Genomic DNA, 27,528 nt, shown 5'->3' with positions numbered 1-27,528 from the left:
GACACTTCCTCAGAAACAAGTGCAAACTGATGAACAGCACCTGAAGAAATACTCCAAGTTCTCCACCACAATGAAATCCAGACTATGCTCCCCAGTTGTTGTTGTTGGGGGGGGGGGAACATGACCTATCTAACAAATGCCCCAAAGGATCTCATGACTTTGTCCCATCTCTTTCTGGGCATGCTCCAAGTCCTGCAAAATGACCTCCACCTCTTCCAGGGGCCAGTTCTAAACTAAGATTCCAATAAACTGCCATAGACAAGATAAAAGTAGGTTTCCAGGTCTTCTCTCAGCAAAGGGATGTAAAATTTGAAGTTGGGACAACCTGAAACCCTTAATACACAAATTTACCAATCCCAAAGTTGCCTTGTCCTGATCCTTCTAAGACCCCCATGTGATCAATGTTCAAACTCTTGACCATGATCCACACTAAAAAATGCATTTCACGTTATAACCAATACACACAGAATCCATAAAGTTGTTGAACAGTTTGAGTTTTGAATTCACCATTAAGAGATAACAGTTAGCAAATACAACAAGGACAGAAGCTACTCAAATTTCAAGGTTGCCATTACCTGCTTCAATTTATTTTCCAAGTAGTAAGTCTTCACTCCACGGCCTTCACTGAGTTACACATCATGCCCAGAATGATGGGGGGCATTTTGAACACTAACATTTTTGCAATCAGACATCTTAAATCTTAATTAAATGTCCTTCCAGTTGCATGATGCAGATTATGTATATTATCTATATAAACACACGTATTAAAAACTCAAAATGCAGAACATCATGGACACTACAGCGTGTAGTTCCCCATAAAGATCAAATTTCCAGGTGTCCATAATCCACCAACTGTACTGCTCTCCATTCTCTTGCTGGAGCTGATCTTTAATTCTCAATTTGGAAGTTCTGAAATCACCATAAACCTGGATTCAAATGCCAGCTCTGCCACCTAGTAATTGTTAGACACTGGGCATCTTCCTTAACCTCTCTACATCTCAGTTTCTCCTTCCTGTAATGTGATCACCATCTCTGCCTTACAACATAGCCTTGTGGGGCTTCCGGTACTGAGAAGCTCCTCTGGAAGCAGCAGCTGTTACTACTAAGCTGCTGCTATGCATTTTTTAAAGAATCTTACATTTCCACCTCTTCTATATTTCTACCATTACTTCTCATAAAATGGAAAACATCCTATCTGTATGTGTTCCTTCCTTGTCAATCAACTTCTTTCTATTCACTCCTGAAGCTCACATGGATACAATTCAGTTCATGGCTTCAGTCTGAGTCAAAGACTGATTTTTTGTTTGGCAATGAAAAGCTTGCAAGGGAAGTAAAACAGACCTCAGAAGTAAATGACTAAGTTCACAAATGTTATAGAATCTTTGGATTCTTGAAAGCAAAGTAACATTTTCTCTTCTCCCACATACCACAACTTCCTGGCTTGGATGCCCAACACCACCCTCCAGTGCCCCATCAACAGGAGCCTGAGGCCCTAAAGAAAACCTCAAATGAAAGGGCCTGAGAACCACCTGAACCACCTCAACAGGAAGTAACTCAGGCAAGGATTGGCAGTGGAAGCATCCGTGAAAGGTTTGGGGGGGCAGAGGAGTCACGTGTTTTGAAGTATCATCCACGGATGAAGCACAAAGGGAAAGGCACCCTCAGAGCAGACATCTGGTGGACATGACTTTAACCTAGTGACCAAACGCGGCACCAGCAGCAATGGAGCCCAGTACCAGTAAGTGCCTTCCGCCGGGACCCAGTGGGAAGTACAGAGCATCACCTATGCAGAGCTCACGCCAGAAATGTCTAACCCGAACCAAATCATATCCGGACTGCAGGCCATGCTACACACTAACAAGCCTAGATTCTCCAAAAGCGTCAAACCCTAACGTTAAAGTGATAAAAGCAGAAAAACGATCCTACAGGAAAAGAAACTAGAGACAAACCAGATGTAAGGCATGACCCTTGTTCAGATCCTACATTTAACAAAAAGAAAAGCCATAAACGTCACTTTGAGACCACCGCAGATATCTGAATATGGATTGCACAAGGGATAACATTACAGGATACAGCATATGGCAATACAACAATGTTAAATTTCTGGGTGTGATAATGACACCATGGTTATGTAGGAGAATGTTCTTATTTTTAAGATACACATGCTGAAGTATTCACAGGTAAGGATCATGGGATCTACAACATGACTTAAATAGTTGCAAAATAAAGTAGAAACAGGCATCTGAGGCCGAGTGCAGTGACTCATTCCTGTAATCCCAGCACTTCAGGTGGCCCATGCGGGAAGATCACCTGAGGTCAGGAGTTCAAGACCAGCCTGATCAACACAGCAAAACCCTGTCTCTACTAAAAACAAACCAAAAAAAATTAGCTGGGAGAGATAGGCACGAGAATCGCTTGAACCTGGGAGGCAGAGGCTGCAGTGAGCTGAGATTGCACTACTGTACTCCAACCTGGGCAACAAAGCAAGACTCTGTCTCAAAGAAAACAAAAACAAAAACAAAAAAAACAGAAACAGGCATTTGACATTTGAACTCAGAACGCTGGTGATCCGTGAGAAGGGCACACAGATGTTTACCACACTCTAGTCTCCCTAACTTTCTGTTACTTTTAAACTTTTCAAAACTAAAAAAAAGGGGGACAGCACACTAAGTGGCTCTCGCTAGCATCCGCTCACCATCCGTAGCCTAGGAGAAAAATAAAGCATTTCACTCATCATTGGTGGGTCTTTCGTGCGAATGAACACCCACAAGAACAATCCTTCTGACGGGTCCAACATTTCTTAAAGATCTCAGGCGCTGCCACACTAATCTTCCCCTCAAACTCTCGGCATAGCTGGGCTGGCCCAGTTCTACAAGGAGACGGTTAGAGAAAAGTCTGGCTTCCTCCCTGCCTTTTCCAAGCTGGGTGGGTACCAGCAGCTGCCTCCCTGACAGATGGCTGGCACTCCTCACCAAGCCCAGCTGGACAGTGCTAAGTACCAAGCTAACTCAGTCACACACTCTCCAGAGAGACGCTGGGGTCAGCATTTTTAAAGAACACTCCCATCTCAGAATCCCAAGTGGATACCACCCAATCTAACCTTGAAAACTTCCCTAAAGGTCAAGAGTGAACATTCCATCGGAATACTGTATCACTTGTGAACTGAAGACCACGCGCTTTCTCTAAACTATCAGAGAAAATATACAAGGTAAACTGACACAAATCTGGCCAAAAATACATATTTTGGATAAGAAAGTTATTTTTAAAAACACATTAAATGTAGACTGCACATCTAAATATGGTCTGAAAAGAACTGAGGGTTTTGTGTTTTTGTAATTACTCACTGGGAACCTATTCTCTCGCTGGTTCCCAGGACACAAGGGAACTCCTCAGGAACTCAAGAGTGCTTCAGGGCAAGCGCCTGTCAAGAGAAAGAGACAGGACTTCCCATCCCTACAAAATCAGCTGGCATTTTCTTGCTTTATTTTTAAATGAAAACAGAAAAGTGACGACTAAAAGATGATCAAAGAACCCTGCTTTACTAGCCTTAGTCAAGCTGAGAAACAGGAAGTTTAGGAGAGGAAGGAGGTCAAAGGACAGGCACTGAGTGAACACAGAATTCCCTGTGCGTGGAGCAGAGGCGGTGTGCTATTCCAGGGTTCTCAGGATCACACTGTGTGCGAGTTCAAGCTTCACACTGCTCCCACTCACTGGTCATGACTGTCTGCTTCATTTTTCACAAGGACTTTCAGAAAATAAAAACATATACCCTTCCTAACACTTTTTTCCCACCATCTGGCCAACATCAAACATCCTTGTTAAACAGCATGCTGAAAAATGCACATGACCTAATATATTCAAGATAACACCTATTTCATACCCAGAAAGACATGCCTTTTACCCACTCTGGGCCACTCTGTCTGAGGCTAGTGAGCGGTTTTCCCAGTCCCAGGGACAAACGTCGTCAGCTGAGCTAGTCCAGACAAGCGGCAGCGGGGCAGCAGGGCCTAATGCGACCGCCAGCACTACCGTGTGAGAACCTGCAAACTCACCAATACGGCTCAGGCATACTGAGAACACATTCTCAGGGGGCGTGACCCTCCCCTTCTCAGTGAGCACAGACCTGCTCCTCAGATTCCAGCCGCATGCAGAACACAGACTCCACTGACAGCACATCTCATACCCCACCTGAGCTCAGCTCCCAAAAAGACCAATGGGCCTTGACCAGTTTAAAACAGGAAGAATGTGGACTCCTTTGAGGGTAGAGGGACAAAAGGACGATAATACAACATCATGTGTGTTTCTTCAATATGCACGCAGGCACAGAGACAGGAAGTACATCACAACAGGCCCAGCCTCAGCCCCAGCCACAATGCACCAGCTGTGTGGCCCTGGCCCAGTTCCCAGGCCTCTCAATACCTCCATTTCTCTCCTAAAGTGATGCCCGCTTCCTCAGCACTGTTACAGGTTTAAATGAGTTAATTCTGTGAAGTCACTGGAACCATGCCTAGCACAGAATACATGCCACTTATTTATAAAATAAGTCAATCGGCCGGGTGTGGTGGCTCACGCCTATAATCCCAGCACTTCGGAAGGCTGAGGCGGGTAGATCACCTGAGGTCAGGAGTTCAAGACCAGCCTGGCCAACATGGTGAAGCCCCATCTCTCCTAAAAATACAAAATTTAGGGGGGCGTGGTGGTACGCGCCTGTAGTCCCAGCTACGCAGGAGGCTGAGGCAGGAGAATCGCTTGAACCCAGGAGGCGGAGGTTGCAATGAGCCAAAATCCACCATTGCACTCCAGTCTAGGTGACAAGAGTGAACTCTGTCTCAAATATAAATAAATAAACCAATGAGCAAACACTACCTAGGGACATCTCAGATCATGTGACACGCCTGGAATGGAAAGCTCAAGAGCAGATGGGAGACAAGAGCAGGACAAAGGTCCCCACACGGGGGTCCCACTCATCATGGTTAGGTTCCTGGACGTGACCCTACCTGATGGGAAACTTCCCCGGGGGTGTTTAGGCAGTGAAAGGCGGCAGGCAGGCAGGGGCTGTGTGGGTCACCCCACAGGGCACAGGACACAATGAAGAGAAAGGGAGACAGTGGGACCTAAGAAGGAAGCGAAACACAAGTCCCAGGGGCTGGCCATCTAACCAGATCCACCACCCAAAAGGCAGCTGGACGCCCGAGGGGGAGGGGGCACATCACACACAATTCTCAGGGAATAGACAATGCCTTACAAACACCTCAAACACTGCAATTTGACAGCAAAAAGTATCTTGCTCACCTACAGTCATTCTCCACATAGCGGCAATGGTCGTATTTTCTATGGGTAAAAGATCAGGCTTAAAATCCTCCAGCAGCTTCTGGCCATCATTAGACTAAAATCCACACTTCTATCAACCTACGGAAGGGGGCTCAGAGTCCTGGGCAGAGCATGGTGCTGGTGACAGACCACCTGTGTGGTTGACAGGGTTTGGCTGTGTCCCCAACCGTTATCTTGACTTGTACTTCCATAAACCCCACGTGTCACAGGAGGGCCCAGTGGGAGGTAACTGAATCATGGGGGCGGTTACCTCCATGCTCTTCTCGTGACAGTGAGTTCTCATAAGATCCGATGGTTTCATAAGGGTCTTTTCCCTGCCCTTCGCTCTGCATTTCTCCTTCCTGCCGCCATGTAAAGAAGGATGTGTTTGCTTCCCCTTTTGCCACAACTGTAAGTTTCCTGGGACCTCCCCAGCCCTGTGTCACTGTGAGTAAATTAAACCTTTTTCCTTTATAAATTACCCAGTCTCAGCCAGTTCTCTATAGCAGTGTAAGAATGGACTAACACATTCACAAAGACTCAACCCCTGTGCCTCAGTTTCCTTATCCACAAAGAGAAGTGGGCAGTCCCACCTCCCACGGCTGCTATGAGGATGTCTAAGGCAATACCTTTCAAAGCGCCTGGAACAGAGGAAGCCCAGTAAGGAGCCAGCAGCTTGGGAGACCCACCCCTGGGGCCTCCAGTCCTTCCCCTACACACTCACTCACCCAACTGCAGGCTCCAGCCTGCAGCAGGCGAGCTCAATTCCATCTCAGAGCCTTTGCCCAGCCACTCTTCTGCCTGGGTGCCCTTCCCCACACTCACAGGGCAACACCCTCAGCTAAAAGGGCCTCCAGAGAGGTGCTCCCAGGCTTTGAGTCTCACACGGCAGTCCTGCTCTCCCACCCTCTCCCATTCCCTCACTCTCCCCTCACTCTGTCTTCTTCATGGCTTCCATCAGCACCAGGAATTCTGTCATGAACATGCGTGTCCTCTGCACGTTCTGAACCAGACAAGTGTGGGCCTTGTCTCTAGAGCCTCTCCCCTAAGACAGTGTGGGACCCACAGTGGCACTCAGTGCCCAGCTGCTGAATTATCCCACCAACTCCATAGTGGCTATTTCAGTGAACTAATATGAAAAGAAATGAACAGCTTACCACAAACATTCCATTTAGAGAAGCCGGTCCCACTCCCAGAAGGCAGCTCTACCCTCTGAAAGGCCACAGTCTAATTTAATTCAACTTAAAACAGGGAAGAGTCAAATTCACACTGCCGTACGCTCCCAACAGAGGAGGACGCTTAAGGAGGAGACATCAAGATCCCGAGACACGCAATGGATGGAGCCTTTAGGTTTCACCCGACAACACAAGCACATGCGCTGCACAAAACCAACCCAGCGACTGTCAGCAACCTCCAGTCCTTGCACCTCCAGCTGAGTGATCGGCAAACTGCAAGGAGCTGCAAGGGGCTCCCGGTGTTCCCTCTCCTTTCTGCTTATGACCGCCAGGGTACAGACGAACCAGACCGCTGGCACAGCTGAGGCACAGTGTGTGGACACAGGGCATGGCAAACCCAGAAGGTGTGTTTTCACAAAGTTGGAGCGAAGTGGCCCTCCAGACGTCTACTATAACTAAGGCAAGACAGTGAACTCAAAACAGCACTATGGGAAAACTTAGTGAACTTATGCCCAGACAATGCTTGGCATTTCCCAGCTCCTCGTAATGACCAGGAAGTCATGAAATGCAAGAGCAAGACTGCGGAAAAGGTGAAGGAAGAGCAAGAAAGGGAAACAGACAAGGAGATGGCACAAGACAGCAAGACGGCCTCTTCCCCGCTGGGTGGGCAGAAATCTGTCGAGGACCAAAGGGGGAGAACAAAGTCTTCCAAGAATTCGGAAGAGATGAAGATGCCAATACACAACAGGTGCCAACAGAGGGATTCCACAGGCACTACCGTCTGGACATTTTAACAGTGCAGTTAAATGTCAAAACCAGTACATGACCTTAGAGTATAAGCTCTGAGAAATAAAATACTAACCAATTTTAATTATCCTCAACCCCAAAATATGTCAGTAGTCTCCATAAAACATTACCTAGATTTTAAATAGCAGCAAATATCATTCCTTTTTTTCAAAACAAACCTTTTACACTGAAATAAGCTAACACTGATTCTACCTTGTTTACCTCAGGTGCTTCATTTATCTTATCCGAACAGTACAGGGGAAGGGCTGGGGTGCCAGACAAAGGAGGGAAACTCACCTTATTAATTATTAATACCAATGCAAGATTACAAATTTGTCTTGAAAATTAACTGTTTTATCAAAGTAATCACTACACAAGTTGATCCAGTCAGTGCAATGCAAACACTACCACAAGCAGTTAGGCAGCCTGATAAAACTGAATGGCACCACATCCCTCTACAGACACCCTGTCTCACGGGCACACCCCACCCAGCCCCTGACCTCCCAACACTCCAAGACCAGGTGCTGCAGGCAGCAAATGACATCCTCAAACATGAGACATCTCCATTCAATGTGGGGAGAGGCAGTGGTCTCCATGCTCACTTGGCAGCCATGAAACACAAGCCGGCTTAAAGCTGACCCTAACAGCACATCCAAAATGTGCTTTCCAAATTGCCAACCTCCTGGGAAAGCAATCCGTGGATGAAATGTCACAGGCTTCCGATCAGTGAATACACTGTGTCCCCAGTGAGCACCCTGACTCCACTCTGCCCTGTCCCTCCGCATGCTGGGGCTGAGCTTACGCTATAGAGCATCTCCAACCGATGCCACAAAGTAGGCACGAAGGTGGAGCGTCCTCAAGACAGACACAGAGGCCTGGAATCTGTCAAACTCCTGACATTTTTCTTGGTTCTGACTCCCCAATCTGACCCAGCTACTCTGTGAAGATAAAAGTGACAGGAAACCTTTAAAAGGGGGCAAAATATCAAGACAAGTTAGCCAAGCACACCACCCCTCCAGACGGCCAGGCTCTGAGACCGGCCAGCCCTCCCAGGCAGTACGCATTCCACCCCAACCACGGCTAGGCTGTTTCTACCCAGAAACGCAACATGTTCTGGGGGAAGTAACTGGCAGGATCTGTGTGCACTCTGACACCAACTCTGTGAAAAGAAAAAAGGTGTGGGTTGAGAGTGAGCACGTGGCATTAAAAAATGCTGGAAGGAAACATGGCAACATGTTAATAAAGGTAACTTATTAATGATACAAGTGGAATGGTTATTTTTCCATACACTTTTCTGCAGTTTTTATTTCTATATACAGGTTGAGTATCCCTCATCTGAAATGCTTGAGACCAGGAGCGTTTCAGATTTCGAATTTTCAGATTTGAGATGCTCAACCTGTCTACATACATAGCTACTGTCATTGGGAGAAAAAGGCAGAATCAATAATGTCTGACTGGAAAACAGCTATGCCTAGTTTGTACATGCCAACTCTGGCTGCTGTCACACAACAATGGCAGAGTAACTTTAACAGAGGTCTGCCCCACCCCACCCCCACAAGATAGATACTATCTAGCTTTTTACAGAAAACTTTGCCAAGCCTTGCTTTACAGCACCAGGACCCCTCTCTCTCTACTATTGACCCAGTCTGCAGGGTGCTTTCACTAAGTGTGCAAATGACAGTTCAAATCTACTGCAAGACAAAAAAGGCTTTTTAAAACCAAGTTTTATTATGGCTTGGGGCACCTTTGAGGAAACGGTTCCCAAAAAGTGTGAAGGTCAGAAGCAGTCAGAGAGGATGTGACACTGTGACAGGATGAGGTGATCACAAACTTCCCTGCAGCCTTGGAGAGTGACACCACCACGTGACATGGAACTGGAGGATGCCATGACTTCAGGGATATTAAGAGAATATATACTTCCAGGACCACATTTTCACAGAGACTATGCTCTACAGGCCCCTAGAGCACTGATTCAGTGAGTGCTTCCATTTATAGAACAGAGTTTATTTTTATAGAACTGAATTTATTTCGTTAGGGACATTAAGAGAATATATACTTCTAGGACCACATTTCCAAAGAGACTATGCTCTAAAGGCCCCTAGAGCACTGATTCAGTGAGTGCTTCCATTTAAGGAACTGAATTCATGTTGTTATAATCTCCCTTATTGGCTTGTAACAGCTACTTACGTACTTAGAGTACCAGCCCCTCGTCAAGGTTACGAACACGTTCTCTCAGGGTATCGTGTACTGATGCTCTCTGCCACTGCCTTGGGCTGTTCAGGCTGCATTAAGAAAATACCATAACCTGGGCGGCTCATAAGCCACAGAAACATATTCTCACAGTTCTGAAACTGGAAAGTCCAAGATGAAGGCACGGACTGATACGGTATTTGGTGAAGGCCTGCTTCTTCACAGCTGGACTCACTGCAAACTCACATGGCACAGCACGAGAGCAGAGGTCTCTCTGAGGCCTCTTTTATATGAGCACTAACCCCATTCATGAGCCTGGTCACCTCCACAGGCCCCATCTCCTAATACTGTCACCTTGGGGGTTAGGATTTCAACATTCAGACCATGGCAGCCACAGAAGAGCTTTGTTTTTAGAGGCTCATTGACTTATCGCTTCCTTTTTCTCTTGAAATCAAACTTTAACAGCTTTCCCCAATTAGAAAAGCATTCACCAAGCGAACTTCAAAGATCACACTGATGTTTACTCCATCACCTAAAAACTGCTCATGCAAATTGAACACATACACAATGAGCCAACTTCCTCAAGTAAAACAACAAAGCGTGAAGGGGAAGGACTTGTAGATTCAAGTATGCAACCTGGAGCAATATTAAAGTGTAACTCTATAAACAAAGTGAGATTATTTTTAATGCTTTTCACTCTATTTTTTTTTTAATTTGCTTTCAAAGACTGTCACCAACAAGCCTCATCCAGCACCGAGCAGCCACACCCTGCTCAGACACCTGTGCCCCTGCACATACAACTCCCACATTAGGCTTGGCTACAACCAAAACCCAAATACCTCAAATCTTTATGGTGACAACAGTGCCAGCCCACACAGTTAAAAATATGTTAGCCTCCTCATCACAAACAAAATGTGGAAAAAACGGTACCTTCCTCAGGCTAATTCCATTTGGTTATACAGACCCCTGAACAAAAATAACTCTAAGAGTGCACTGGTGAGCTTAAGCTTAAAGTAAAAGCCAGTTCTTTCATTTGTGTTCAAGCCCTTGTTTAACAGATTTCAAACGATAATTTTAAAAAAAGAAAATCCAGCGCACACAAAATTCTTAGTTCCCTATTTTACGATGGATATTTGGTATGCATGCATTTTTCTTATGAACACAAACAATAGAAAAAGGATAAAATGCTTTTAAAAATTAAAGATAACCACTGCTGCTTTTTATATCTGCAACAAAAAAGACCGAGACTGATTATCTGTTATCCGCCATAAATTAAATTCCCAAACCAAACTTCTTGTCCCAAGTACCCAACAAGCAGGTCTCCCATTTTTACCTCAAACACACAGGAGCAGGCTGTGCTTCCAGGGGCCTGGGCACCATCAGTTGTCAGGGTTCTCCCAAGTCCTCCCAAAGCAGAGCCAGATCCTCGGGGCAGCCACCATCATCTCCCAAGGAATCTTCTAGAACCTTCTGGAAAGTGAATCTGGCCTACGGGTAACACACAGCACTTTCCACAGCCACTCAGCACTGCATTCAGTAAAGTCAGGAAGACTTGAGTGAGCAGCCTTGTGCAAGGCCATTGATAACACAGGTATCACGATAAATTCTCACCCAGTTTCCCTACATAAGACATAAAATAAGAAGGAATTCCAGTGACAAGGAAGAAAATGGTCAACAGAAGAGCAATTCTGACATCCATGTTTGGTCTCCCTCAGAAGATTGACTAACTGCACCAGGCACGACGGCTCATGCCTGTAATCCCAGCACTGGTGGGAGGCAGGTGGATCACTCAAGGCCAGGAGTTCAAGACCAGTCTGGCCAACATGGCAAGACCTGGTCTCTATTTAAAACACAAAAATTAGCCAGGCATGGTGGCATATGCCTGTAATCCCAGCTACTCGAGAGGTTGAGGCATGAGAACTGCTTGAACCCAGGAGGCAGATGTTACAGTGGGCTGAGATCATACCACTGCACTCCAACAGGGAGAACAGTGAGACTCTGGTGGTGGTGGTGGTGGTGGTGGTGGTGGTGGTGGTGGTGGTGGTGGAGGAAGGAGGAGGAGGCAGGAAGAGGAGGAAGAGGAGGAGGAGGAAGGAGAAGGAAGAGGAGGAGGAGGAGGAGGAGGAGGAGTGGCTAGCTTAGAAGAGGAGGAAGAGGAAGAGTGGCTAGCTTTTATCACGTTGGCTGTGAGAGCAAATCCTAAAAGCGTCACCTCCGCAGAGGGGCCTTCTCTGACGACCCAATCTAAGTCAGCACTCAGGCACTCTCTCACCTCACCCCAATATTCTGCAGTTGATGCTCATGACAGTTTTATTTGTTCACACACTCATTCCTTTGCTTAAGTGTTTCCCCAACTAGAACTGCACTCCCTAAGATGCAGGGGCCCTCCTCCCTCCCTCACCAAGCCACCTCCAGCAACTAGAATGGTATCTAGCAAACAGAGGTGATCATTAAATGTTCATCAATTTAACAGCATAAATAGTATTTTAGAGTAAAATTAATGACTCTAAAGTTAAAAACATATTTCCACCAAAAAATCTTCCAATAATGTCTCACAAACAAGGTCCCCGTAGCTTCAGCACCATACTGGTTACCAATGCAATGACCAGGAAGAAGACTCTGTGGCTGATATGGCTTGGTTCTGTGTTCCCGTCCAAATCTCATGTCGAAGTGCAATCCCCAATGTTGGAGGTGGGGCCTGGAGGGAGGTGACTGGATCGTGAGGGGCAGATTTTCCCTTGGTGCTGTTCTCATGATGGTGAGTGTGTGCCGGTGAGATTTGGTTGTTTCAAGATGTGTGGCACCCCACCCCACTCTCTTGCTCCTGCTCCAGCCAATTAAAAGGAGCCTGCTTCCCCTTTGCCTTCCACCACAATCGTACGTTTCCTGAGGCCTCTCCAGAAACAGGGCAGACGACAAGACAACATCATGCTTCCTGTACAGCCTGTGGAACCATGAGCCCGTTAAACCTCTTTTCTTTACAAATTACCCAGTCTCAGGTATTTATAGCCATGTGAGAACAGACTAATACAGTGGCAGTAATGACCTCTGCAATTCTCTCCTAACATACGACTTTCCTCTCTTCCCAACAAGGCCAAGTGACTTTTGTAAGGATTAAATAAATTAGCACATGTTAAACAGATCTGCCTCTGCCTGGCACATCCCCATAGTAAGCATCCCCAAACTTAACCACTACTATTGTCATTATTTGTTACCTAAGCCAACTTCCCAAATTACTGAACACCCAAAAGTTCAGAACTACTGATTTAAAGAAAAATGATAAGGTCTGTTTTCAAACTGTGAACAGCGAGTTGCTGTCTGCATCATCTCTGGCACAGGCACCAAAGAATATATTGTAGGAGCAATGTCACCTACCCTCCTCACGTCATCCAGTACTCCTGGCTTCCATAAACACTTCACTGGCGATTAGTCATCAAGGAACCTATTCTCTCAACACAGCATCACTTTCTTGGAGTTAACACATCAAGACTACAAAAGTATGTCATTTTTGCATCTGTAATATTTCCTCCGTTTAGCTTCAAAAATCATCTCTCAAGCTTCAAAAAATTAAACCCAGGGTTTGAGAATCTATGATTTTGTTCTGGGGGGTGAGAATGGACAATTTACTGAAACCCTTTCATAACCTTCAAAATTGTATAATCTATAAGGATATCACTTTTCAATCATTACCATTCAAGACTGAACCTGAACAATTCTTGCCTATTTTATCCACCTCTATATGGAAACCCCGGTATTTTCTTGTTAATGTTTCAAGTTCTTGGAACATTCTGAGAACATAAAGACGTGGAAGGAAAAGTGTCAACTCTCCACTCGTGTTTATCCTCAAGGCCGCATGAAGAGCTTGAAGAAATCTGCAGGAGGTGGGGACTCTGAGCCTGAAATGGCAACAGCTGCTGGGTGGCTGGGCAGGCCTGGAGGGGACCCACACCCCTGCCCAGTAGGGCCTCACACAGCTGTCGCACACCAGAGAGACAGAGTGGATAAGACCAAGCGGGAGAGCGGCAGAGAAGCAGGCACAGGCGAGGGCTAGCACCTTCCACCAGCTACCCTGGCCGTCTCCCCATGACCTGGACAAGAGAGGAAAAACCTAGGTAAGCCAGGACCCTCTCCCCAGGCTCCTGGTGCCCAACTCCTCAAGAAGCCAACCGAGCAGAAGGAAATCACTCTGCCAAGGAGGGAACATTATCGAGGCTGGACAGTCACCCTGTTCTCCTACCAGAACTCCACACCGTCACACTGAGAAGGTTCGGTTTTACTGTTCAAGTGTCCCGTGAGGAAGGGGTGGCTCTGGCATTCCGTCCTCTGGAAAGCGCCTCATGTAGCTGTCTCGCGCCGGCGTGCTGCCCAGCACAGTGGTGCCCACAGGAAAGGCACTACATTCTCAGTGGAAAGAGGCAAACTGCGCAAGAGCATTCCTAGTACGGCCTCAACTCCACTCCTGAAAAAGAGTCCATGTGTGTCTCAGCGTTCAGCAGTGGCTCCTGCGGGAAGCAGGGTTAGGGTGTTTAGGAGGGAGAGAGAGGAGTGGACGTTTCCCTTTACGTGTGCCTGTAACACTCTGTTTGCTCAGAACGCACACATGTCATTTATAACTAAGAAAATACATTGGCTAAAACAACTGACATTGCACCAAGGGATCTCATGTCACACATGCAGGGCAAAGAATGATTCTCCTGAACTGGGGGGACAGGAGTGATACAAGGAGATTAACAGAGCTACACCCTCATCTTAGACAGTTATTAACCAAAACTGATAAGAAACAACAGTAAGGATACAATATGGAGAGGAGGAAGCAAAGACCAAGAAGAAACCAGCTGAGAGTGTGTTTCTGGGATAAGGAGGATGCAGGAGCACTGGGTTTCCTTTTGAGGCTCTAAGTATCATTTATCGTTAAGCTATGTACAAGTCTTACGGATAAAAGAAATCTAAAATATAACTTGATGACAACGTGTCCTCGGCTTCTTCTAAGCTCACATATAAATAGCCCAGAGATCATATCTTTGCCAACTTTTGCGCTACATGACCACAAACCTATTTTCGCATGGTGCTTCTCTGTGATTTTCTGATGATAAAGAGGACCTAAGTACCCTGGCACTGAATGACTGCTATGGATACACCTGACCCAAGAACAAACCCACTGTTTACTCAGGTGGTTACAGCTTGGCCAGGAAATGAACAACAGCAGTACGCACGTCTAGTGGGCCTCGGAGGTTCCAGGACTAGCACCTCCTCACTTCCTCCCCCAGCCCTTCACCAGGTATTCCTTCATTCTCTTTGAGGCATGGACGTCCTCCTCCCCACCGCACCTGCCCAAATATGTGTTTAAGACACTCTTCCCCACATGACACAGACTAACAGGAACATCACTCTACACAATCAGAACCTGCTTGTGCAGAAGTTTGAAGCTGATATTCCCAGCCCAGGCCGCATCCCTGCAGTCTAGACCTGATCTTCACTGAGGCATCTCACAGATATCCTAACGGAGCATGTCTGAAGCTGAGTGCCCACTTCTGGCCCTGCTAGGCTTCCCATCCCAAAGGCAACTTCTTCTAACGGCTCAGGCCAAACCCTTGGTCCTCCTTTATTCTTCTCCTGCATACCCCATCTGGTCCATCCACAAATCATCTCATCTCTACCTTCTTGATAAAACTAGAATTCAGTCTCTCCTGCTACCTATGCTGACAGGACTGTGGTTCGAATCACCATCGCCTGGGAGGTCACCTGGATTGCTGCCATCCTGTCCTCTTTGGTTTCCGTGCTTTTGCCCTTTAGTCTTGCAGTCTATACTGAAAACAGCAGCCAAAATGATCCTGTTAAAACTCACATCATATCCCTTCCCACCTCGGCCCAAACACCCCCGGACGCTCCGTATCACTCGGAGGAAAAGGCAGGACCCGCAGGACCACCTGATCTCGCTCCCTGCGACTCCCCGGCCTCACTTCCTATTATTCCATCTCTTCCAAGGGTCATGGGTTTTATTCTAAGACATTAGGTAAAATCAGAGTCAGAAGGAAAATGACCAAAATCAGCCTTGCATTTCAGAAAAAACAGTCTGGAGAAAGGCAAGGATAGACTGGCCAGGGGCTGCTGCAGTGATCCAGGTGAGGCATGTGGACAGCCTGGGCTAATGGTGGTGGACAAAGGGAAAAGCCAAGATTCTGGGGTTATAAAAGGAAGATGAACCAGATGTGACAGATGGCAGGGAGTGGGGACTGCAACTGCCAGAGGCTTTCCTGGAGGCTGGTCTTTAAGGCCACTCTACCATCATTGTTCTCCCTAGCCCAAATCTCACCCTTTACTCTATAAAATATCCCTCTCAAACCATCTAGTTCAATCAGCCAAGCATGAAGAACCTCAGGGACAAGTAATTTCCATTTGAGTCTCATGAGAATTGACACATATGAGGCCATCCACTCTGGATTCTATTTGCTAGAAAATGAGAGACCATGCAGAGCTGACCACTGAATCCCTCTCTCGTGCCAACAACTCAGGAACACGAAGCCCTCAGCTGCACCGCTGTGCAGGACACTTCTTTCTGCCTCTACCCTGGCTACACTGAGTTGGTTCAACAGACTACAGCTAATTAAGACCAAATTCACAGTTGCTTTATCAAGGGGAAGGGGATAGATGCAGATAAACAAACCAGAAGGCTTGTTCCTCCAAGAAGGTTCCAACACAACCTTCTGGTTGTGGCTAGCAGGGAGTACACAGAAACTTAATATTTTCACGTTAGGCAAAACTCAACTGCATTTTTATGGTGGCAAAACAGCCTCGCTACTTTACTGCATGTGTTAAGTGCTGCCGGTACTTGCTGAACAACTAGATGAGATTCGAGTGACATGACTCTTGGGTGAGATCGACTGACCAGCTGCACTGGAAACACTTACCCAGCTGCCCACACGGGCCAGGCATGAACACCTACTAAGGGATCTGTGTCCCGTGTCAAGAGTCAAAAAGGGAGAACAGAATCTGGAGCTAAGTCCTATTATTAAACTGGTAGCTCGTCCGAGAGCAGCAGCATCACTGACTCACACAAGCCAGGCTTCGAAGGAACCTTACAAGTATACTGTCCCAATCAATGCCCATCCTCTGCCTAGTTGGACGTAATGTGAGAGGAAAGTTCTCTCCAATTCCTCGGAGAGGCTCTTCCCTCCACTCAACCCCAACGTGTTCTCTGATCGGTAAGTTCAAGCTGACTTCGACTTCCCATCCTTTTATCATCCCAACGCTGGAGAGGACGGCTTTCCCTAAAGGATCCTTTAGAAAAACAAAACGCACAGCCAATATTATCATGAGTCCTTATTACCGACAGGAAAAATGGTGGCCGCCTTGGAAGCTGAGGCAATTTTTAATGCATGAGAGACGACAAATTATCTTAACTGCCTATCAGGAGGAAGTACTTTAAGCAATTCTTACACTGTTCTTGCTGCGTGAGCACGAAGTGTTCCTGGGTATCCAGGCTGCTTTTCTAGTGTAGACAACTAGACTTCCCCCTTCATTTCAGATCTTTGGAATGTCCTAATTGTCTAGATCAGCACTATGCAACAGAAATATATTGGGAACCACAGATGTGATTTTAAAATTTTTAGTAACTACTTTTAAAAAGTGAAACAAAGTTAGGGATAGCAGGGATTGCTGAGGGTTATTCTTATCCCAATTCTGCTCGCTTGGGGTCAGGGACGTAATTGTGTGAGGAAAATGATGATACCAACTTGAGACAGCTACTTTTAGACTGGGTTAACACACACTTCATAATGGGGCCTAAGCCATAATAAGCACTCAGAAAATGCTGCTTACTCCAGTTATTGATCACAGCCCTGTAAGAACAATCCCAGCAGGCTGGACCAAGTACACAACTGCAGGGTCCAGCACAAATTGGAAATGTAAAGCTCCTCATCAAAAAATTCTTAAGTGTTTCTGATGGCAACAGCAGAGCATGAAACCAAGCACAGGGCCCTGTGTGGCAACACCAGTCGCATGCCCATGAGGCAGGCCCTGTCATCAGGTAAGTTCTCCTGAGAACTTGCCCATGGGCCTTGCCAGGAGTTAGCCTAAGAGTATCGCCTTGATGTTGTCAAACACCTCACCTGCATCAGCCACACTACGCAGCAGCATGCCTGTATGAAGCCACAGCGGTGGAGTGGGTGCATCTGAGTTCAAATCCCGAATCTCTTCACTGGCTGAGCTGGGACCTGGGACTTCTGAATCACTTCAAGTCTCAGGCCCTCATCTGCTAAGTGGGGAACTGCCATCTTCTCTGCAGGGCATTGTGAGGTTTAAACAAAACCTTACGAGTAAAATGCCTAGACACACAATTTGTTCTCAACAAACTTTGGTCCCATTTCATTTAAAAGACCACTGTATTTCTCCAGGCTCGTAAATAAATCTGACTGCAACAGGCAAAACGGGAGCCACTCACAGACGGCGCGCTGCGCAACTGAAACGTGGCTAACACAAACCGAGATGTGCTGTGGCCGTAACAAATTCCAACAAGATTTTACAGACTTAATGTGAAGAAATTAAAATACCTGATATAAAATACCTAAAATAATGATATATAATATGTATATATCAATTACAGGTTGAAGTAATTGTATGGATACACTGGGTTAAATACAATGCATTATTAAAATTAACTTTAGGCCAGGCAGAGCGGCTCATGCCTATAATCCCAGCACTCCGGGAGGCTGAGGTGGGAAGACTGCTTGAGTCCAGGAGTTAGAGATCAGCCTGGGCAATATGGCAAAACCTCATCTCTACAAAAAAAATACAAAAATCAGCTGGGCAAGGTGGCACATGCCTATAGTCTAAGGTACTTGGGAGGTGGGGGCTGCAGTGAGCCATGAAGACGCCACTATACTCCAGCCTGGGTAACAGAGTGAGACCCTGTCTCAAAAATAAATAAATAAAAATTTGAAAATGAAAAATAACTGTTTCACTTTTTAAAAGTAGTCACTAAAAATTTTAAAATCACATCTGTGGTTCCCAATATATTTCTATTGCAGTGCTGATCTAGACAATTAGGACATTCCAAAGATCTGAAATGAAGGGGGAAGTCTAGTTGTCTACACTAGAAAAGCAGCCTGGATATGCAGGAACACTTCGTGCTCACCCAGCAAGACAGTACAGCCAGGCACGAAGGTACAAGACAGAGGGCCATCTCTGATACTTCTTGCCAGGTAAAATTAAAACACAATTACAGTATCTGAATGGAAATTGTCTTTCTTTAAACTACCTACAAAACATTCAGGGAATAGTTACTCATTTCTTCTCCTGAACAATCTTTTTCTTACTTAACTTCCTTAACTACAGTTCTATATAGGAATAAGCTTCAACAGCTTATTTAATAAATTAGACAATAAACAGTATGTTGTGACCCACCGTTTCATGCTTGGCATCAACAGTACAGAAGGGTGCCCAGCTAAAAAGAATGCCTCAAACTTATCTTTGGTGCTTCATAAACCTTCAAAGCCAAGTTTCAGTAAACAGTTTACCTCCTCATCTGTCTGAATCTAGAACAAAACAAAAACAACCCTTGGCTGGGCATCCCATCCCAAACAGACTACAGACTTACTTCTGCTTTTATTGCAATTAATTATTAAGCCTGTATCAACAAGTTTTGAGTTTCAGCAAGTGGTTCCCACGTTTTAATTCTTTCAAAAGTATTAATATTTTTAACTATTCTTGTGTGTGAAATCCTAATCACAATCTTGGCTAAAAAAATCTAGAAGAGAACTGAGCATCAGGCAAAGCAGCATAATAAAAGAATTTGCCCTTTAAAAATACACAGGGAAAATGAGTGTTTTAGAAATAGGTAAGGTAATTTCTCTTCCCAAACCTCTCACTCACTAAATTATCCCAGCTCCTTACAATCCTGGACTGCCACCTGAACTCCTTTCGAAGTCTCTCGACTGTAAAGTGAGAAAATGAAGACCTGCCCTCTCACCTTTGCAGACAGTCTCAAGATGCATTTACAGCCAGTGTGCAGAGTGGCCCAAGAGTGTCCCACCCAGTGCCATGCCAGGTTACTTGTGCAACAGCTGATAACACTGTAAATTTCTGGGGGTTTCAACTTTTATTTTCCATTCTAGCAGCTTTTCTTTCACATCCTCTTTCAAAAGTCCAAGGTAGGAAATGTTGAGTGTCTTACATTTATTTTAGTTTGCAATATCCGCAGAATATAAAGCACTGAGCAAGATATAAGATAGAAAAGCCAAAATGTTTATCCATAACAGGTTTTCCATCTTCCTAAGGGAAAGAAAATATACAACAGATACAAGACAGCTGTCCACACGATATCCACAGGACAGGAAGGAGTACTCTCATGTACTGCACTGCTACTGGCAAAAGTTCTCTGGAGGCTGTACGGTAGCAGGTGTTCAAAGCCTTTGAAAGTCCCTACCTTTGGCCTTGCAGTGCTCTATCAGGGCATCTGTCCTACAAAGAAAATCAAGGACTAAGGGTGTGGCACAGAAGCGTCCACTGCACAGTTCACTGTTCACAACTGTGAAAACTCAGAATCCACTTCTGTATCCAAAAATGGGGATTATCACCAGGAACTAAGAGGCAGCCATTAAAATCAGTAGTAAAATAATTATTTAACATGGGAAAAGACTCACACTGGATCAAATTAAAGCATGTTATAAAACATTACTATGATGGCATGGATAGTTTAAAAATATATTTACATATTTGCAATGGATAAAAAAAAATGACCAAAAAAGAAATACTAACTTTAACACTGGTATCTCTAGATGGTAGCATTATATGACTTTTTTTCTTCTTACAGAGCTCTGTTTACTCAAGTTTATAAAATTAATATGAAACCCTGGGTAAAGATTTAAAATATACCATGTGGCTCCAACTACACAAAAGAATAATGCAAATGATAGTAACAGCTAACGTCTCTTTGGCACCTCCAACTTACAAGGCATTGTTCTAAGAGTTTTGCATGAATTCATGTAATCCTCACAATCGACACAAAGGGCAAGCACATGTGATACCCACTTCCCCGATGGCACAGCTGGCGAGTGGCAACGCAGGACAGCAACCAGTCAAGGAGTTCGCGTCAGGCACTACATTCCCTCCCTCCATACCAACCCCCATCAAAGCAAACACCTGATAATCGTGGGCAGCTACCAGGAGTGAGCAATAACCCTGAGTCAAAAAAGGAGAAATCAACTGAAGATCAAAGTCGCAATTTGATCTAGCTGTGAATGTGCCGAGCTGACCATTCAGCACCCATGCCACAAGTATGCTCTGTGCTACTCAGCATCATGTAAACATGCTCAGAAGTGACATAAGTTGGGATCAGAAGTGTTTTGTATTTCAGATTTGGGGATATTTTCATTATACTTACCAGCTGAGCATCCCAAATCCCGAAAATCCAAAACATTCCAACGAGCATTTCCTTTGAGTGTCACGTTGGTGCTCAAAGAGTTTCAGATTTTGGAATATTTTGGATATTCAGTTTGGCATGTATATGAGTCCACGTTCACACTGTTATAAAGACATACCCAAGACTGGGTAATTTATAAAGAAAAGAGATTTAAGTAACTCACAGTTCCACATGGCTGGGGAGGCCACAGGAAACCTACAATCATAGCGAAAGGTCCCTCTTCACAGGGCAGCAGGGGAGAGAAGAGTGAGAAACAAAGGAGAAGGAGCCCCTTATACAACCATCAGATCTCCTGAGAACTCCCTCGTTATCACGAGAACAGCATGGGGGAAATCACCCCCATGATCCAATCTCCTAGGATTCTACTGGATCCAGCACTGTCCAATAGACTTTTTCTTTTTTGGTAGAGATGAGGTTTTGCCATGTAGCCCAGGCTGATCTCTAACTCCAAATCTCATCTTGAATTGTAATCCCCATAATCTCCTAGGTCTCTCCCAGAGGTCTCTCCCTAGACTTGTGGGCATTATGGGGATTACAATTCAAGATGAGATTTGGGTGGGGACACAACCAAACTGTATCAGCATGCTCAACCTGTATTGTTAAAACATCCATATTGCCCAAGGTGATCCACAGATTCAATGCAATGTCTACCAAAATTCCAATGGTATTCTTCACAGATACAGAAAAACAATCCTGAAATTCACATGAAATCACAAAAAAAAAAAAAAAAAAAAAAAACAAATAGCTAAAGCACTCCTGAGTAAAAAGAAGAAAGCTGGAGGCATCACACTACCTGATTTCAAAGCGTATTACCAAGCTACAGTAGCCAAAACAGCATGGCACTAGCATAAAAGCAGATACATAGACCAACAGAACAGAATAGAGAGCTGAGAATTAAACTCACGTAATACAGTCAACAGATCTTTGACAAAGGTGCCAAGAACACCCAATCGGGAAAGGGCAGTTTCAACATATGGTGCTGGGAAAACTGGGCATCTACATGCAGAAAAATTAAATTGAAACCTTGTCCCAAAACACATACAAAAATGAACTCAAAATGGGCTAAAGACTTATTAAATGTAAGACCTGAAACAATGAAACTACTAGAAATAAACACCATGGAAAGCTCCACGACATTAATCTGGACAATGATTTCCTGGATATGACCCCAAAAGCACAGAAAACAAAGACAAAAATAAGACAAATGCGATTTCATCAAACTGAAAAGCTTATGCACAGTAAAGGAAACAACAGAATTAAGAGACAACTCACAGAATAAAAAGAAAGTATTTGCAAAGCATACATCTGATACAAAGCTAATATCCAAAATATATTTAAAAACTCAGTAACAAACAAAAATAACCTGATTAAAAATGAGCAAAGGACCCGAACAGACATTTCTCAAAAGACATACAAACGGCCAACAGATTAGAAAATGTTCAACATCACTAATCATCAGAGAAATGCACATTAAAACCATGAGAGCATCTCACACCTGTAGAACGGCTATTATCAAAAAGATGAAAGGTGACAGGTATTGGCAAGGATGTGGAGAAAAGATAAGCCTTGTACATTGTTGATGGGAATGTAAATTCGCAAAGCCATTCTGGGAAACAGTATGGAGGTTCCTCAAAAATCTAAAAACAGAATTATCGTATTATCCAGCAATCCCACTACTGGGTATATACTTAGCCAAAGAAACTAAAATCAGTATGTTGAAGAGATGTGTGCACTCCCATTTTCATGGCAGCACTATTTACAACAGCTAAGATACAAAATCAATCTAAGTGTCCACTGAAAGATGAGAGAATAAAGAAAATGTGGGATACATACACAAGAGAACACTAGTCAGACTTTTAAAAGAAAGGAAACCCTGTTATTTGCAACAACAATGAATGAACCTGGAGAACATTATGCTAAGAGAAAGCAGGGCACAAAAAGACAAATACTGCATGATCTCGCCTAGATGCAAAGTGTAAAAAAGCTGAACTCACAGAAGCAGAGAAGAGAATAGCGGTTACCAGATGCTGAAGAGGCTGGGAAGGAGGGAACAGGAGCTAGACAGGGAAAGGGGAGATGTTAGTCAAAGAGTACAAATTTCAGTTGGACAGGAGGAATAAACTTTAGTAATCTATTGTACAGCAGGAGACTACAGTTAACAATAAAGTACATTTCAAAATTGCTAAAAGATGAGATTTTAAATGTTCTTACCACAAAGAAAAAAGAAGTATGTGAGGACATGAACGGATATGTTCATTTCCCTGACCTAATCACTCCACAATGCATTCATATGCCATAACATAATGTTGTTACTCCATAAATACATGCAACCATTTGTCAATTTAAAAACAAAATATAAGAATTAAAGAAAAGAAACTGGGTATGAGGCAAGCTTTATGTGACTAGCTGGTCTACATTTCATGCTCTGTTGATCTGAGAGACCAAAAAACCAACCAAAAATTTCCAAGGGTGAGGATGAGAAAAGAGCAGATTTCTGTTATGAACCACCTGGGCCTTTGGATGCTTTCCACTTTTCCAGAAAAAGTTAAGTAAATGAACAGCAACTGTGAAACCTGCAGATAATTTTAGTGTTAGTTGCTGTGCCAAGGAGCAGGAAAGATCAATTATTAATATATTAGGGTTACCATCTTTATCATATCAAACAACTATTTCAGAAATGGTCTATGAGAAGAAAGAGCTGTGGTTTGCTTACACTTGACAAATTGGCTTTATTCCCTCTTGGCAACTATGAGAACAGGCTCACCCAGTTTCATCTGAAATGTTTTGTTTTCCTCTCAAGTAGTGATGGTAACACTGTATGTGAATCCACAGTCAATTCTTAAGCAAAAAAAGCCTCATTAATATCAAACCATCCAACAGGATTACCCTTTTCTATTATGTATGAATATAACTAAATATCGAGAACAGTAGACATCTTTCAAACAGAACTAAGTTAAAATCCATAGCTTTATTATAATTATTTTGTTGCTAATATTCCTGAAACCACATTATTAATGTGAGCTTCATGATGTACCATTTAAACAAATGGAATCTTATATTCTTAACTTTCAGCTCTTGAAATAAAAAGCTGGTAAACATGTTACAGGTGTGATGGCTTTAACCAAACACAGCTTTCTCCTAGGAACATAAAATCTGCTTTTGCCAGTTACATTTCACCTGCTTCCCTAGCTGTCAGATGCCTAATCAGACAAGGTTGTATAGGGTGGGAACAGCTTGGAAGCTAATTCATTATGACCTTTTGAGTGAACGAACAAACATGCACACACACACATGCACACACACACCCTACAGCAGCCACAACACTTGAATTGGAATTCCACAGTAATGCAGCAAAAAACTGGAAACAGAAATCACTCTGAATTTCTCTGTAGCTATTTACCTAAGAAAATGCAAAGAAATGTCCTATCCCTTGCTTGGTTTGCCTCAGTAAGTTACTTATCCCCAAGTGAAATTCTACAAACATAATCATCATCATTCTTTTTTTTGAGATGGAGCTTTGCTCTGCCATCCAGGCTGGAGGGCAGCGGTGTGATCAGTAGAGATGGGGTTTTACCATGTTGGCCAGGCTGGTCTCGAACTCCTGACCTACGGTGATTCACCCGCCTCAGCCTCCCAAAGCGCTAGGATTACAGGCATGAGCCACTGTGCCCAGCCAACATCATCATCATTCTTATTAATAATTATTATTTTGGTTGTTCTTGAGATACAAATAGAGAAATTGTGTGCCTACGGATTTTTGCCCTAACTGGAAAAAAAAAAAAAAAAATTTTAAGCATGCCAAGTAAAAACGTTGTAAGAAAATGAAGTCACCCAAGTTGCACTGCTTTCCAACACTAATTAAATTTTTTTAATTTTCCAAATTTCAGAGTTTTCCAACTTAAAACCTAGTGCTTCTCAAAGTTTACCAGTAAATGCAACTCACACAATATTCCTTTAAAACCAATTTATAAAAATATTTTCATAATCAGAACAATTGGGGGGTAATATCTGATTTTCTACAGGTAATTAAGGAAGGTATGCACCAAAATAGCTGACATACTAACCAAATTTACTTCCTTTTTCCCTTTAACGAATCTTAGCAGAGCTTAAACTGACAGTAAATAAGAATAGATACACCAAAAAAATTCTGTTAGAAACACAATTCAGTCTAAACTAACCCCTGGAAGAAAAGCACCTTAACATTTACAACTACAGAACAAAGCTAATCTAGAATTTAAGCTATCAGTTTTAAGTTTTGGGTCTGTAATTTCAAAACATTTCTTATCAATTTCCCACCTCTCAGCTGTGAAAATGAAATGTGTAAATCCTACAACATATTTCACAAGTGCAAGGCCCTTCCCTCCTCACTCTCTAAGCAATTCTCACACACTGGGAAATTGCTGCACTGTGGCCCGCAGGGCAGACGACCAAGTCCTTCAGGGCCCAGCCCTGTCCCTTCACATCAGCTTACAAGGCTGGTAGCCAGAGCTGGACGCATACCGTACAGAATGACCTCTCAGGGAAACTTCCCAAAACACAGTGACTGAACAATTTATTAAGTTTTTCATGTGCTGTTTTCATATTTTCATTTTTATTATCTCCTAGGTAATTACAAGTGTGACTCACACTAAGCTTGAAAAAAGGTAACATCTGCCTCTTGTTTAAATTTACTGGAAGAGATATCCACTCTTTAAAAATAGGACAAAATAAGTCAAAACCAATTTTTTACTTTAATGTGAAACTCACTTGCTATCAACTACAACTTCAAGCTCATTCTGTGAGTAACAAATATTTATTGAAAGCCTATTATGTGCCAAGCACTATTCTAGATGCTTGGGATATGTTAGTGAAATCTCTCTTCCAGAGAACCTTCAAAATAACTCTTAATTATAAAAACAACAGTTACCATACGAAACGTCAGCAGCAACCTTTGGAAAACTAAAAATGGTAAGTTTTTAACATTCAATTTACTTTTTTTTTTTTGTTTGAGATAAAGTCTTGCTCTGTCACCCAGGCTGGAGTGCAGTGGCAATCCCGGCTCCCTGAAATCTCTGCCTCTGGGGTTCAAGGGATCTCCCATCTCAGTCTCCCGAGTAACTGGAACTACAGGTGCGCACCACCATGCCCAGCTAATTTTTGGTTTTGGGTTTTGGGTTTTTTTTTTTTTAAGTAGAGACGGGGTTTTGCCATGTTAGCCAGGCTGGTCTCAAACTCCCAACTTCATGTGATCCACCCACCTCAGCCTCCCAAAGTGCTGAGATTACAAGCGTGAGCCACTGCGCCCAGCCTCAATTTACTTTAAAACAAAACTTTCTTAAAAAGTCTTACACCAAAGTCAGATAATCTTAATGTGCAAATTTAGTTTCAAAAGTATGTTAAACATAAATAAAACTCAGTAGTTTCAAGAGGGTAATATGATAAAATCCCACAAAAAGGTCAAGAAAAAGTAAAACTTGCCACTAGCAAGGCATATTATCACAGCCAATAAGGCAGCTGGATTACAAAATGACAAAGCTGATACGACGAAGGGTGTCAGGGAAAGACTACTGAAACACTGTCCTTTTTCCCTTTGAAAGAGCTCTGAGTTTCTTGGAATCTCCCCTAGCACTTTCACTTACGTGTAATAATTTCCTTGCCAACATGAAATACTACCAACAATAAATGTCTTTGTGTTTACAATCATAAACAATGCCAGTAATACTTTATGAATTCCTGTCTAATTAAATTAAATAAACTTTCCATGTAACCTGCCCTCACAGATTTGATGACTTCTAGGTTTCCCGAGAAACCTATAGCAAAAGACTATCCTTCAGGAAGGGAAATCTCTATTGGGTTATCCTATGTAACAGGTTCTACAAAGATGCTTTCATATACAGTTGTCCCTTTTTATCAGCAGGGAATTGGTTCCAGGATCCCCATGGATACCAAAACCCTCAGATGCTCAAGTCTTTTATATAAAATGGCATAGTCCCGTAAACATTAAATCACCCCTAGGTTACGTACGCTACCTAGTACATTATAAATGATACGTAAATAATCATTATACTGTGTTGTTTTATATTGGCTTTTTTAAATTGGTTTCCCCCTCCTCCGATATTTCCAAGGCTGGCTGAATACACGGGTGGGTAACCTTGGATACAGAGAGCTGACTGTACTCTTATCTGGGAGCTTGATATTGCCCATCTCAGTTGACAGATAAGAAAACTAAGGTTAAGAGTGACAAAGTGGCAACATAAAAATAAAAGGCAGGACTTAAGTACAGGACTGACTGCAACCGCTTGAGCAGATCCCAAGAAAAGCAAAGCTAGATTTCTGTATTTAAAGCGCTACCCCAAGTGTAGGAAGAATCGCAATAGTAAAATAAAATGAAAGAGTTAAATTCCCAGAAACTGCCACTGAAAGACTGGAAAGACAATGTTTAGGAAAGTGGCACAATATTTTACAACAGGGAATCGAGACCCCGCCCAGTATGCTCCCCGAAAGCATGTTTTATAAACCTCAGATACCGGTTAATGTGAATTCTCTAACCTAAACATTAAGTGTTGAGGGTACGGAAAAACCACCGAATTTCTGGTCTCAGATAGAAAAAGCAGAGAAAGGAGTGCGGTTGGGAGAAGCAGGCGGAGGGCTGGCCCATTTTATTTCTGC

General features: G+C 43.7%; 1 protein-coding gene across 10 annotated transcripts in view; it reads right to left on the bottom strand.

The window, feature by feature from the left end:
- ARHGEF7 (Rho guanine nucleotide exchange factor 7) overlaps positions 1–27,528 on the bottom strand; it is a 181,175-nt gene that overhangs the window by 115,698 nt on the left and 37,949 nt on the right. The gene's annotated exons all lie outside the window — the stretch shown is intronic.

Source organism: Chlorocebus sabaeus, chromosome 3, assembly GCF_047675955.1.
Source record: "Chlorocebus sabaeus isolate Y175 chromosome 3, mChlSab1.0.hap1, whole genome shotgun sequence".
Taxonomy (NCBI): domain Eukaryota; kingdom Metazoa; phylum Chordata; class Mammalia; order Primates; family Cercopithecidae; genus Chlorocebus; species Chlorocebus sabaeus.
The sequence above is the reverse complement of the archived record's forward strand: the minus strand, read 5'-3'. Positions and strand labels throughout refer to the sequence as shown.